At 37.7% G+C, this 14,443-nt stretch overlaps 1 pseudogene; it reads right to left on the reverse strand.

The window, feature by feature from the left end:
• Positions 1-631: 631 nt before the first annotated feature.
• Positions 632-2,064, reverse strand: LOC139181221 (protein FAM47E pseudogene; annotated as a pseudogene).
• Between the last annotated feature and the right edge of the window lie 12,379 nt (positions 2,065-14,443).

The following is a 14,443-nucleotide window of genomic DNA, read 5'->3' on the forward strand; positions in this document are numbered from 1 at the left end:
AAACGATTAATCTTACTTGAATAAATATGTGTGGATATTTGATGATGCTGTGTGTAGTTTTGCTTACTGTATTTTGCACACTAGATTTGCCAAGAACTTGAAGCTCCCTGCTATTCTGTACCTGTGTTATATGGAAATACTTTTTCTTGGTGAATTTTTTATGAGTATGGTTAAATTTTTTTAAGTATATTTAATTAAGAGGCATGACAAACCAGCATAACAAAGTTTCACCTATAATTTTGATAGTTTTCCATCTGTTTTGGGAGCTTGATGCAATCCTAATAAGGGGGATAGCAATTTCATTATTAAATGGGGCTAACATTATTTTGGCTACCAGTTGTACTTAAGAGTAATTGTCATAATTAACTCATTATGATTTTAATACAAATGGAACTGCATGTCTCCTTTTTCTCAACACAATTATTTTGAAATTGATCCCATTTTGTAGCTGACATAGCTAGATCATACTCTTAAAAAGTAATTATTTTTGTGGTTTGATTTTTACAAATAACTGATACAACTATGTGGTATTCACAATGCTATAAAATGTGAGAAGAGTATTTGTGAATATTGATTTCATAGGTGATAAAAGTGATAAAATATTGATAAACCCAAGCAGAAGGTCATTGAGAACTGTTGATAAGCATTAGGTATTAAATTTACAGATGTAGAATCAAAGTTGTACATACATGGTGGGATGGACACTCACCATGAATTCTGATGGGTGTTACAATGAGAGAGAAAAAAGCCAAGTTAAGTAGTAAATAGAAAAATGTCTAAGCATCTTCCCGTGCATCTTCTTCTCCCATTAAGTTGATTTTTATCACTTTGTGTATAGGAGTCTTAACAGAATCATATTTCCATCCCTTCCTGGTGAACAACCTCTCAAGGATGTCTGGCATCCGGTAGCCCTTGCTTAGAATGAAATCTTTAAATGCAATTGTTCCATAAAGATCTTCAAGAATGTCCTGTTCAGGAAACTTCCTTCCAAAAATCCCACCTCCAAGTAAGGCCTTGGGATCAATCAAAGGTTCGTCATTTATTAGCTTTTTCCACAACTTGGGCTGCAGGTACCATGCACCATACCTTATCTTCACCCAGTCAGGTTTATAAGGATTGTGTGGTTTCTGGAGTTTCTTCTCCCAGTTTGGTTCCTCCATGGAGAAATTTTTTGCCTCCATTTTACCTATCCTGATGCCGAACCTTACCTTTGAAGAAACCTGGGATATTTTCTTGATGCGGGCTTTGTCGTGGGTTGGTGGGCAGTCGCAGCCAACCTCACACAGTTTCATGATGAACTGTTCGTCAATGCGCAAGTCTCCGAAAGTAGAAACCCATTTGCAGAATTTCTGAATTCCTTTTGGTACATTAGAAGACGAATCAGTGAGTGACTCCTTTCTGCTTGACGACTTGTCTTCATAATATAAATTGGCTGGGTGTGACACGGGAGCCTCCTTGACAGGTTCCAGCTGGACTATCGCAGGGGATTTTTTACGAAGCTTTTTGGGGTACTTCTTTTTTCTCTTGGGACCCAGACAGTAAGCCCACAAGTCCTCCAGCTTTCTGTCAGGATCGAGCACTTCCAGCACCTTTAATAAGAGGTCTGCAGGTAGATCTTCCTTCAGCTTTGGGCAGAGCGCCAAGGGATGCCTGGTCAGGTGGGCTTCGATTTCCTCCACGAATGCCTTCCGTGCTTGCTGGGCTGATGAAAGCGTGGAGAACACCTCTGCTTCCGCTGGCAGCTTTTTCTTTGGGGGGGCATGCTGGGGAACTCTGTGAGCAATCACGGGGAGAAAGCCCTCATTAGGTCCTCGAGTGATCAGATCTTTACAAGGTGGGCAGCCCTTCCGGAAGTCGTCCAGCCCCTCTTTCACAAATACCCACTGCCGGCTGTCCAGGTATGTGGGGAATTTCAGGAGTGCCTTCTTGTGCTTTGCGAAACACTTGGAGGGTAACTTGTCTTTGTACCAGGGCTTGCAGTTCATGCCCAGGGGCATCGGTTCCAGTAACCCCGGCCCTAGCAGCCACTTCTTGTCTTCCATGGTTCCCCTGGCCTCGAGGGGGACTCACCACTTTAGTAGTTTGTTGTCCAGGCTTCTCCGGTTGCTAGGAGACCACGTAGCCAGGTGCCGCTAGATTCTTCCTGGAGGCGGATCAATGCAGGCGCCATGTGAAACCTGCATTCTCCCAGGATGCGCAGTGAAGGCACATTCTTTTTTGTTGTAGTTACTGTGTTGTTGTTACTAGTCCGTTGTATGGACATAGCATCACTTATTTATGCACTCATCTTTTGATGGACATTTGGATTATTTGCAGTTTGAGGCTATCACAAAGCTGCTGCAAATATTTGTGTTTCTGTCTTTGTATATCCATATACTTTCATTTCTCTTGGGTAAACTTTAACTGATGGAAAGCTGGGAGCAGATGAGGTTTTATGTTTTAGACTACTACCAAACTTTTCCAAACTGGTTGTACTAGTTAATATTTCTTCTAGTTGTGTATAGGGGCTTCCCAGGTGGCACTAGTGGTAAAGAATCTGCCTGCCAATGCAGGAAACTCAGGAGACATGGGTTTAATCCCTGGTTTGGGAAGGTCCCCTAGAGTAGGAAGAGGTAACCCAATCCAGTATTCTTGCCTGGACAATTCCATGGACAGAGGAGCCTGGAGAGCTATAGTCCATGGGGTCACAGAGAGTCGGACACAATTGAGCATGCACACACAAAAGTCTATTCAAATTTTTTGTACTTTTAAAAAGAGGTGGATGAAACTGGAGCCTATTATACAGAGTGAAGTAAGCCAGAAAGAAAAACACCAATACAGTATACTAACACATATATATGGAATTTAGAAAGATGGTAACAATAACCCTGTATATGAGACAGCAAAAGAGACACTGATGTATAGAGCAATCTTTTGGACTCTGTGGGAGAGGGAGAGGGTGGGATGATTTGGGAAAATGGCATTGAAACATGTATAATATCATATATGAAACGAGTCGCCAGTCCAGGTTCGATGCACGATACTGGATGCTTGGAGCTGGTGCACTGGGACGACCCAGAGGGATGGTACAGGGAGGGAGGAGGGAGGAGGGTTCAGGATGGGGAACACGTGTATACCTGTGGCAGATTCATGTTGATATATGGCAAAACCAATACAATATTGTAAAGTTAAAAAATAAAATAATTTTGATGGACGTCTCTTATTTTTAGAATTCTTTGTATATTCTGGATGTAATATATGATTTGTAAGCATTTTCTTCTCCACTTATGATTTTTCTTTTCATTGTCTTAAAACTGTCTTTTAACGAACAGTTTTTACATTTGATGAAGTCCAGTATATCAAGTATATATCCAGTATATGGCTTGTCTTTTTGTGTTGTATCTAAGAAAGCTTTGCCTATCCAAAGTTTGCCTATTCTGCTAAAATTTGTGTAATCTTTAGGTTTTATGTTAAGATTTGTCATCTCTTTCAATTCTTTAGATGATGTAAGATATGGATCAAAGTTATTAATTTTATTGATTTATTTATGTTTGGCAGTACTGGGTCTTTGTTGCTGTGATCAGGCTTTCTCTAGTTGCAGTTAGCAGTGGCCACTCTCCAGTTGTGTGTGTGGCCTTTTCATTGTGGTGGTTTCTCTTGTTGCAGGAGCACAGGCTCTAGAGCATGGGCTCAGTAGTTGTGGCATTTGGGGAGCAACTTAGTTGCTCCTCAGCATGTGGGATCTTCCCCTACCAGGGATCAAACCTGTGTCCCCTGCATTGGCAGATGGATTCTTATTCACTGCACCATGAGTTAAATCCCAAAGTTTTTTATTTTTATTCTTCCTGCGGATATCTAGTAGTTCCAAAATTTTTTATTTTTTTTTAAATTTTATTTTATTTTTAAACTTTACAATATTGTATTAGTTTTGCCAAATATCGAAATGAATCCGCCACAGGTATACCCGCGTTCCCCATCCTGAACCCTCCTCCCTCCTCCCTCCCCTACCCTCCCTCTGGGTCGTCCCAGTGCACCAGTCCCAAGCATCCAGTACCGTGCATCGAACCTGGACTGGCGACTCATTTCATACACGATATTATACATGTTTCAATGCTATTCTCCCAAATCTCCCCACCCTCTCCCTCTCCCACAGAGTCCATAGACTGATCTATACATCGGTGTCTCTTTTGCTGTCTTGTACACAGGGTTATTGTTACCATCTTTCTAAATTCCATATATATGTGTTAGTATACTGTATTGGTGTTTTTCTTTCTGGCTTACTACAATCTGTATAATAGGTTCCAGTTTTATCCATCTCATTAGAACTGATTCAAATGTATTCTTTTTAATGGCTGAGTAATACTCCATTGTGTATACGTACCACAGCTTTCTTATCCATTCATCTGCTGATGGGCATCTAGGTTGCTTCCATGTCCTGGCTATTATAAACAGTGCCGCGATGAACATTGGGGTACACGTGTCTCTTTCTCTTCTGGTTTCCTCAGTGTGTATGCCCAGCAGTGGGATTGCTGGATCATAAGGCAGTTCTATTTCCAGTTTTTTAAGGAATCTCCAGACTGTTCTCCATAGTGGCTGTACTAGTTTGCATTCCCACCAACAGTGTAAGAGAGTTCCCTTTTCTCCACATCCTCTCCAGCATTTATTGCTTGTAGACTTTTGGATCACAGCCATTCTGACTGGCGTGAAATGGTACCTCATAGTGGTTTTGATTTGCATTTCTCTGGTAATGAGTGATGTTGAGCATCTTTTCATGTGTTTGTTAGCCATCTGTATGTCTTCTTTGGAGAAATGTCTATTTAGTTCTTTGGCCCATTTTTTGATTGGGTCATTTATTTTTCTGGAGTTGAGCTGTAGGAGTTGTTTGTATATTTTTGAGATTAGTTGTTTGTCCGTTGCTTCATTTGCTATTATTTTCTCCCATTCTGAAGGCTGCCTTTTCACCTTGCTAATAGTTTCCTTTGTTGTGCAGAAGGTTTTAAGTTTAATTAGGTCCCATTTGTTTATTTTTGCTTTTATTTCCAATATTCTGGGAGGTCGTCATAGAGGATCCTGCTGTGATGTATGCCGGAGAGTGTTTTGCCTATGTTCTCCTCTAGGAGTTTTATAGTTTCTGGTCTTACGTTTAGATCTTTAATCCATTTTGAGTTTATTTTTGTGTAGGGTGTTAGAAAGTGTTCTAGTTTCATTCTTTTACAAGTGGTTGACCAGTTTTCCCAGCACCACTTGTTAAAGAGATTGTCTTTTCTCCATTGTATATTCTTGCCTCCTTTGTCAAAGATAAGGTGTTCATATGTGCGTGGATTTATCTCTGGGCTTTCTATTTTGTTCCATTGATCAATATTTCTGTCTTTGTGCCAGTACCATACTGTCTTGATAACTGTGGCTTTGTAATAGAGTCTGAAGTCAGGTAGGTTGATTCCTCCAGTTCCATTCTTCTTTCTCAAGATAGCTTTGGCTATTCGAGGTTTTTTGGATTTCCATACAAATTGTGAAATTATTTGTTCTAGCTCTATGAAGAATACCGTTGGTAGCTTGATAGGGATTGCATTGAATCTATAAATTGCTTTGGGTAGTATACTCATTTTCACTATATTGATTCTTCCAATCCATGAACATGGTATATTTCTCCATCTATTAGTGTCCTCTTTGATTTCTTTCACCAGTGTTTTATAGTTTTCTATATATAGGTCTTTAGTTTCTTTAGGTAGATAAATTCCTAAGTATTTTATTCGTTCCGTTGCAATGGTGAATGGAATTGTTTCCTTAATTTCTCTTTCAGTTTTCTCATTATTAGTGTATAGGAATGCAAGGGATTTCTGTGTGTTGATTTTATATCCTGCAACTTTACTATAATCATTGATTAGTTCTAGTAATTTTCTGGTGGAGTCTTTAGGGTTTTCTATGTAAAGGATCATGTCATCTGCAAACAGTGAGAGTTTTACTTCTTCTTTTCCAATTTGGATTCCTTTTATTTCTTTTTCTGCTCTGATTGCTGTGGCCAAAACTTCCAAAACTATGTTGAATAGTAGTGGTGAAAGTGGGCACCCTTGTCTTGTTCCTGACTTTAGAGGAAATGCTTTCAATTTTTCCCCATTGAGGATAATGTTTGCTGTGGGTTTGTCATATATAGTTTTTATTATGTTGAGGTATGTTCCTTCTATTCCTGCTTTCTGGAGAGTTCTTATCATAAATGGATGTTGAATTTTGTCAAAGGCTTTCTCTGCATCTATTGAGATAATCATATGGTTTTTGTTTTTCAATTTGTTAATGTGGTGTATAACATTGATTGATTTGTGGATATTGAAGAATCCTTGCATGCCTGGGATAAAGCCCACTTGGTCATGGTGTATGATCTTTTTAATGTATTGTTGGATTCTGATTGCTAGAATTTTGTTAAGGATTTTTGCATCTATGTTCATCAGTGATATTGGCCTGTAGTTTTCTTTTTTTGTAGGATCTTTGTCAGGTTTTGGTATTAGGGTGATGGTGGCCTCATAGAATGAGTTTGGAAGTTTACCTTCCTCTGCAATTTTCTGGAAGCGTTTGAGCAGGATAGGTGTTAGCTCTTCTCTAAATTTTTGGTAGAATTCAGCTGTGAAGCCGTCTGGACCTGGGCTTTTGTTTGCTGGAAGATTTTTGATTACAGTTTCAATTTCCGTGCTTGTGATGGGTCTGTTAAAATTTTCTATTTCTTCCTGTTCCAGTTTTGGAAAGTTGTACTTTTCTAAGAATTTGTCCATTTCTTCCAAGTTGTCCATTTTATTGGCATATAACTGTTGATAGTAGTCTGTTATGATCCTTGGTATTTCTGTGTTGTCTGTTGTGATCTCTCCATTTTCATTTCTAATTTTATTGATTTGATTTTTCTCCCTTTGTTTCTTGATGAGTCTGGCTAATGGTTTGTCAATTTTATTTATCCTTTCAAAGAACCAGCTTTTGGCTTTGTTGATTTTTGCTATGGTCTCTTTTGTTTCTTTTGCATTTATTTCTGCCCTAATTTTTAAGATTTCTTTCCTTCTACTAACCCTGGGGTTCTTCATTTCTTCCTTTTCTAGTTGCTTTAGGTGTAGAGTTAGGTTATTTATTTGACTTTTTTCTTGTTTCTTTAGGTATGCCTGTATTGCTATGAACTTTCCCCTTAGGACTGCTTTTAAAGTGTCCCACAGGTTTTGAGTTGTTGTGTTTTCATTTTCATTAGTTTCTATGCAAATTTTGATTTCTTTTTTGATTTCTTCTGTGATTTGTTGGTTATTCAGCAGCATGTTGTTCAGCCTCCATATGTTGGAATTTTTAATAGTTTTTCTCCTGTAATTGAGATCTAATCTTACTGCATTATGGTCAGAAAAGATGCTTGGAATGATTTCTATTGTTTTGAATTTACCAAGGCTAGATTTATGGCCCAGGATGTGATCTATCCTGGAGAAGGTTCCATGTGCGCTTGAGAAAAAGGTGAAATTCATTGTTTTGGGATGAAATGTCCTATAGATATCAATTAGGTCTAACTGGTCTATTGTATCATTTAACATTTGTGTTTCCTTGTTAATTTTCTGTTTAGTTGATCTATCCATAGGTGTGAGTGGGGTATTAAAGTCTCCCACTATTATTGTGTTATTGTTAATGTCTCCTTTCATACTTGTTAGCATTTGTCTTACATATTGTGGCGCTCCCGTGTTGGGTGCATATGTATTTATAATTGTTATATCTTCTTCTTGGATTGATCCTTTGATCATTAGGTAGTGACCATCTTTGTCTCTTTTCACAGCCTTTGTTTTAAAGTCTATTTTATCTGATATAAGTATTGCTACTCCTGCTTTCTTTTGGTCCCTATTTGCATGGAAAATCTTTTTCCAGCCCTTCACTTTCAGTCTGTATGTGTCCCCTGTTTTGAGGTGGGTCTCTTGTAGACAACATATGTAGGGGTCTTGTTTTTGTATCCATTCAGCCAGTCTTTGTCTTTTGGTCGGGGCATTCAACCCATTTACATTTAAGGTAATTACTGATTAAGTATGATCCCGTTGCCATTTACTTTATTGTTTTGGGTTCGAGTTTATACACCATTTTTGTGTTTCCTGTCTAGAGAATATCCTTTAGTATTTGTTGGAGAGCTGGTTTGGTGGCGCTGAATTCTCTAAGCTTTTGCTTGTCTGAGAAGCTTTTGATTTCTCCTTCATATTTGAATGAGATCCTTGCTGGGTACAGTAATCTGGGCTGTAGGTTATTTTCTTTCATCACTTTAAATATGTCTTGCCATTCCCTCCTGGCCTGAAGAGTTTCTATTGAAAGATCAGCTGTTATCCTAATGGGAATTTCCTTGTGTGTTATTTGTTGTTTTTCCCTTGCTGCTTTTAATATTTGTTCTTTGTGTTTGATCTTTGTTAATTTGATTAATATGTATCTTGGGGTGTTTTGCCTTGGGTTTATCCTGTTTGGGACTCTCTGGGTTTCTTGGACTTGGGTGATTATTTCCTTCCCCATTTTAGGGAAGTTTTCAACTATTATCTCATCAAGTATTTTCTCATGGTCTTTCTTTTTGTCTTCTTCTGGGACCCCTATGATTTGAATGTTGTAGTGTTTAATATTGTCTTGGAGGTCTCTGAGATTGTCCTCATTTTTTTAAATTCGTTTTTCTTTTATCCTCTCTGATTCATTTATTTCTACCATTCTATCTTCTAATTCACTAATCCTATCTTCTGCCTCTGTTATTCTACTATTTGTTGCCTCCAGAGTGTTTTTAATTTCATTTATTGCATTATTCATTTTATATTGACTCTTTTATTTCTTCTAGGTCCTTGTTAAACCTTTCTTGCATCTTCTCAATCTTTGTCTCCAAGCTATTTATCTGTGATTCCATTTTTGACTTCAAGATTTTGGATCAATTTCACTATCATTATTTGGAATTCTTTATCAGGTAGATTCCCTATCTCTTCCTCTTTTGTTTGGTTTGGTGGGCTTTTATCCTGTTCCTTTGTCTGCTGGGTATTCCTCTGTCTCTTCATCTTGTTTAAATTGCTGAGTTTGGGGTGTCTTTTCTGTATTCTGGCAGTTTGTGGAGTTCTCTTTATTGTGGCATTTCCTCGCTCTGTGTGGGTTTGTACCAGTGGCTTGTCAAGGTTTCTTGGTTAGGGAAGCTTGTGTCGGTGTTCTGGTGAGTGGAGCTGTATTTCTTCTCTCTCCTTTCGAAGACTTGGGTTGCTTTTCTGGGTGCCTGATGTCCTCTGCCGGCTTTCAGAAGTTGTTTTGTGGAATTTACTCGGCGTTTAAATGTTCTTTTGATGAATTTGTGGGGGAGAAAGTGTTCTCCCCGTCCTACTCCTCCGCCATCTTAGCTCCTCTCCAATTTTTATTTTTTTTTTAAAGAGAAAAATTTCTCCTTTGTAACTTTGTAGGTATGTGTTGTCCATATTTCTGTGGGTCCATGTCTAGACACACTTTTCTGTTTCATTGATTTCTCTGTCTTTACTCCAATTCTGCTCTGTGTTGATTACTTTGTATTTTACAATAAGCCTTGAAACTAGGCTGCATTAGTTCTCCAACCTCTTTCTTCTTTTACAAAGTTGGTTTGACTCTTACAGGTCTTTTGAATATATATGAGAATTTTAGAATCAACTCATCAATGTCTTTTAAAAGAAACCTGTTGGGATTTTGATAAGGATTTGTGGAATCTATTTTGAGATACTTGACAGCTTAACAATATTGAGTTTCCTGACCCATGACAAAGGTGCATGTTTTCATTTATGTATATATTCTTTCATTTATCTGAGCAATATTTTGTAGTTGTCAGTGTATACATCTTTCACATCTTTTTGTTGTTGTTGTTCATCTTCTCTGAACTTCTGTTTCATCTCCTCCTGTCTTTAGCTTCCATTATGGAAAGATACAAAGTTTGTTCTTACTAAACTGTCAAGAAAGCTCTTATTTTACTACTTAGTTAAATGAAAATAGTATGACAATGCAAATTTATATTATTTCCAGACTTGCAAAAGAAACCACAACCAGTATGATGCATTGTGTAAAGTATGTACAGCTTTAATAAAAGAAGCAAACCAGCCACTATAACAAACATCAGAAATGTTCTAGAATAGCAATAAACCAAATCTTTTAGTTAGGAGTTTTAGAAAGTAAAGAATTAAATAGCTGAAACTCAGCTTTAAACTATCAGGAGAGGTGCAAATTATTTCTTGTAATAATGCAATATATTTGGTATACGGAAGAATATCAAAGGATAAACTACCATTCCTGATTTCATGGAGGAGAAACATTTCACACTGGTACCTTGGTATCTGCCTGGGGTTAGCTCAAGGACTCTCCTTAGATACCCAAATCTGTGGATGTTCAAGTCCCTTATGTAAAATGGTACAGTATTTGCATATAATCTGTGTACATGCCTGTATACTTTAAATCATCTCTAGATTACTTATAATACCTCTTGCAATGTAAATGCTCTGTAAATAGATGCACCACAAATTCATGTTTTGCTTTTTGGATTTTTCTTTTTCTAAATGTTTTCCATCTGCATGTAGCTGGTTTCATGGATGTAGAACCTAAAGATATGGATGGCCAACTGTACTGCACCATTTCATACAAGGGACTTGAAATCTGCAGACATTGGCATCTGCAGGGGTCCTGAAACCAGTCTCCTTTGGCTGCTGACAGATGACTGTATTCTTCTTATGGCCTCTCTTCTTTCTAGCCTGTCTCCTCTGCTCCACACTGATGTGGATTCTTCCTTTTTGAAATTACAGCTTTATTGAGGTAGAACTTACATATTATCAATTCATTCTTTTAAAGTGTGCAGTCTAATGGTTTTTAGTGTATTAATAGGATTGTGCAACTATCAAAGCAATCGGTTTTGACACAGAGTCATTAATCTCAAAGGAACACCAAACCCATTGGCAGTCACCTCATCCATCCCCCAGACACCTCAGCACTTGGTGTCTAATCTACTTTCTGTCTTTTTAAATTTGCCTATTCTGGACATTTGATATAAATGTAATTATAGAATATGTGGTGACTTTTGACTGGCTTCTCTCATTTATCATACCGCTTTTGAGTTTCATCCATGGTGTAGCACGTATATGTACTTCATTTCTTTGTATTGCCAAATACGAATCAATTACGTAATATACCATATTTAATGTATCTGTTCATCTGTTGGTGAATATTTGGGGCTTTCCACTTTGTTGTTGTTATGAATAATGTTGCTACAAACCTTCATGTACAAGAGATTTTTTTCTATTTTTTTTTATTTTTTATTTTCTATTTTTTTCTACTCAGTCTTTTGAAATTTATTATAATCTTTTTTCCCAGCTGTCATGATGTATAATTGATAATTTAAAATTTCATATTTTTAAGGTATACAGCTTGATGATTTGATAAACATATAATAATGAAACAATCACCACAATCAAGCTAATCAACATATTCATCATCCCCCATACTGTCCATCTTACTTGGCTTAAGATCTACCCTCTTAGAAAATTTCAAATATATTGTTAACTATATTCACAGTGTTCTACATTAGGTTTTCAGAATTTATTCATCCTAAATGACTTAAAATTTGTACCCCTCGATCAACAACTTTCCCCGTCTACGAGTCTCTGACAACCAACTCTGTTGCTACTGCTGTTCTCTGCTTCTAGGAGTTTGACTCTTTTAGATTCAACATATAAGTGAAATCCTGCAGTATTTGATTTTCTGCATCTTGATTATTTCACTCAGCATGATGCCCTCCAGATTAACCCATGTTGCAAAAGGTAGGATTTCCTTCTCTTTGAAGGTTGAATAATATTCTTGTGTGTGTGTGTATCTCATATTTCCTTTATTCTTCTCTGGATAGATATTTAATTTGTTTGCATATCTGGACTATTGTGAATAATGCTACAGTGAACATGGGAGTGAATGTATCTCAGTATCCTGATTTCATTTTCTTTGGATGTATACCCAGAAGTGAGATTGCTAGATCATAAGGTGGTTCTGTTTGTAATATTTTGAGGAATCTCCATACTGTTTTAAAGAATGGTGATAAAAATTTACATTCCCACCAACAATGCACAAGGGTTCCGTTTTCTCCCCTTCCTCAACAACATGTGTTATTTCTTGTCTTTTTGAAAATAGCTATTCTAAAGGGTGTGAGATGACATCTCATTTTGATTTTGATTCACATTTCCTTGATAATTTGTGATGTCATGTACACTTTCATACCTTTTAGTCATTTGTATGTCTTCTTTGTAGAAATGTAGGTCTTCTGCCCATTTTTTTTTTAAATTGAGGCATTGTTTTCAGCCATTGAGTTGTATGACTTACTTACATATATTGGATATTAAGCCTTATGAAAGATATGGTTTGAAAATATTTCCCCCATTCTGTGGGTTGCCTTTTCCCTCTGTTGGCTGTTCCGTTTGCTTTGCAGAAGCATTTTTATTTGATAAAATTTCTCTCGTCCACTTTTGCTTTTGTTATTTCTGCTTTTGCTGATATATCCAAAAAGTAATTGCCCAGACCAACATCAGGAAGCTTTTTCCCTATGTTATCTTCTAGTAGTGTTACAGTTTCAGTTTCATGTTTAAATCTTAATATGTTTTGAGTTGTTTTTTTTTTTTTTTAGTGTGAGATAATCTCATTCTTCTGCATGTAGATACCAAGTTTTCCCAGCAGCATTTACTGAAGAGAGTATCTTTTCCTCATTGGGTGTTCTTTTCTGCTGCTGTGCTGTGCTCAGTTGCTCAGTTGTGTGTGACTCTTTGCAACTCATGGACTGTAGCCCACCAGACTCTTCTGTCCATGGATTTTTCCCTTAAAGAATATTGGAGTGGGCTGCCATTTCCTTCTCCAGGGGATCTTCCCCACCCAGGGATCAAACCTGGGTTTCCTGCATTGCAGGCAGAGTCTTTATCACTGAACCACCTGGGAAGCCCCATGGATTTATTTGGTATTTATGTCTGATTTTAATGCCAATATGATGCTATTTTAATTACTGTAGCCTCACAATATATTTTGAAATCAGGAAGCATGGTTTTTATTTCTCAGGATTGCTTTGGCTATTTGGGGTCTTCAATTTGTTACAGTTACTTTGTGACCTAATATGTGTTCTATCCTGGAACAGGTTCTCTGTGCACTCGAGGAGAATGTGAGTTCTTCTACACTTGGATAATAACTACTGTATATTTCTGTTATGTCATTTTAGTCTATTGTGTTCTCACATCAGTTGCTTCCTTCTTGATTTTCTGTCTGGATGTTCTATCCACTAAGTGAGGTATTGAAGTCTCGTACTATTATTGTACTGCTGTCACATTCTGCCTTTAGAACTGTCAGTATTTTTCCCACCTTTATTAATGTATGATTGACAAATAAAGAATTTTTATATATTTAAGACATATAATATGGAGATATATCAATATCTGCTTTATACATTTAGCTGTGTATTCATATAAATGTTATATAATCCTGTTGAACTGACCCTTTTATCATTATGCATTTACCTTCTTTGACTCCAAAGACAGTTTTAGACAAAATGTCTGTTTTGTGTGGTATAAGTGTAGTTACACTTGCCAGGCTGGAGAGGCTGAGCCAAGCTGGACAGGGCTAACTTTAGAGCATCCCTTTGGGGGCCTACCCTGTGACCCCCACCTTTTAAAATTATGGTGCTGCTCCTCCAGGGTCAAGGACAGGAACTTGGTACTCTTCATGCTTCTATGATACTCCACCTGGCACCAGGATCACATGAAAAAAAAAAAAAAAAAAGCTGATGCGTGCAAAGAATTGACTCTTTTGTTCCCCTTCTATAGCAACCTAAACAATATATCCAATAAATACGTATCAATATCAGCCAACTGCGGGGAGCTGCCCGTGAGAACGGGGTCCTTTATCTAAAGGACACAGCTCTGGGAGCTGCCTCAGTCTTTGAGGGTTTGCTTGCAAACATAGCTGTCTGTCCCGCCACCCCAGAGATTAGGCGATTATTTACTGCAGACACCTGGAGTTCTGGACAAACTTCTCACGCACAGGGAAATGTTATCTGGTGTAAGAAATAATAACAGGGTGCCATTCCCATGCTCTCAAGATTTCTTGTGGCTTTTTGTAAGATGTATAGGTCAACCAAGAAAAAATGTTAACTGTCTTGTTTTTCTCTTGCTCTCCTGTAAAAATATAAGATGCTGAATAAAGTCGTGGTCAGACCGCTTCCCTTTGTGGAGGCATGTCTGATCCTCTCGACCCCATCTTTGCTGTAGTATTCTTTTGCTGTAGTATTCTTTCTCAGCCGCATTGTGCGCGTTCTCGGGACCTGATCAACTTTGCCGGCTGGCTCCGGCAGCCAACTCTTATGGGAGCAATAACGTGACCTGAGCAAAAGGTAATACTTGCGTTTTCTGCTAAGGAGGCTTGAGAAGCTAATAGGATTTTATGTGGGGATGTTTTTATTATTTTACTAATATGCTGACATCTA

This window comes from Bos indicus, chromosome X (genome assembly GCF_029378745.1).
Source record: "Bos indicus isolate NIAB-ARS_2022 breed Sahiwal x Tharparkar chromosome X, NIAB-ARS_B.indTharparkar_mat_pri_1.0, whole genome shotgun sequence".
Lineage (NCBI taxonomy): Eukaryota > Metazoa > Chordata > Mammalia > Artiodactyla > Bovidae > Bos > Bos indicus.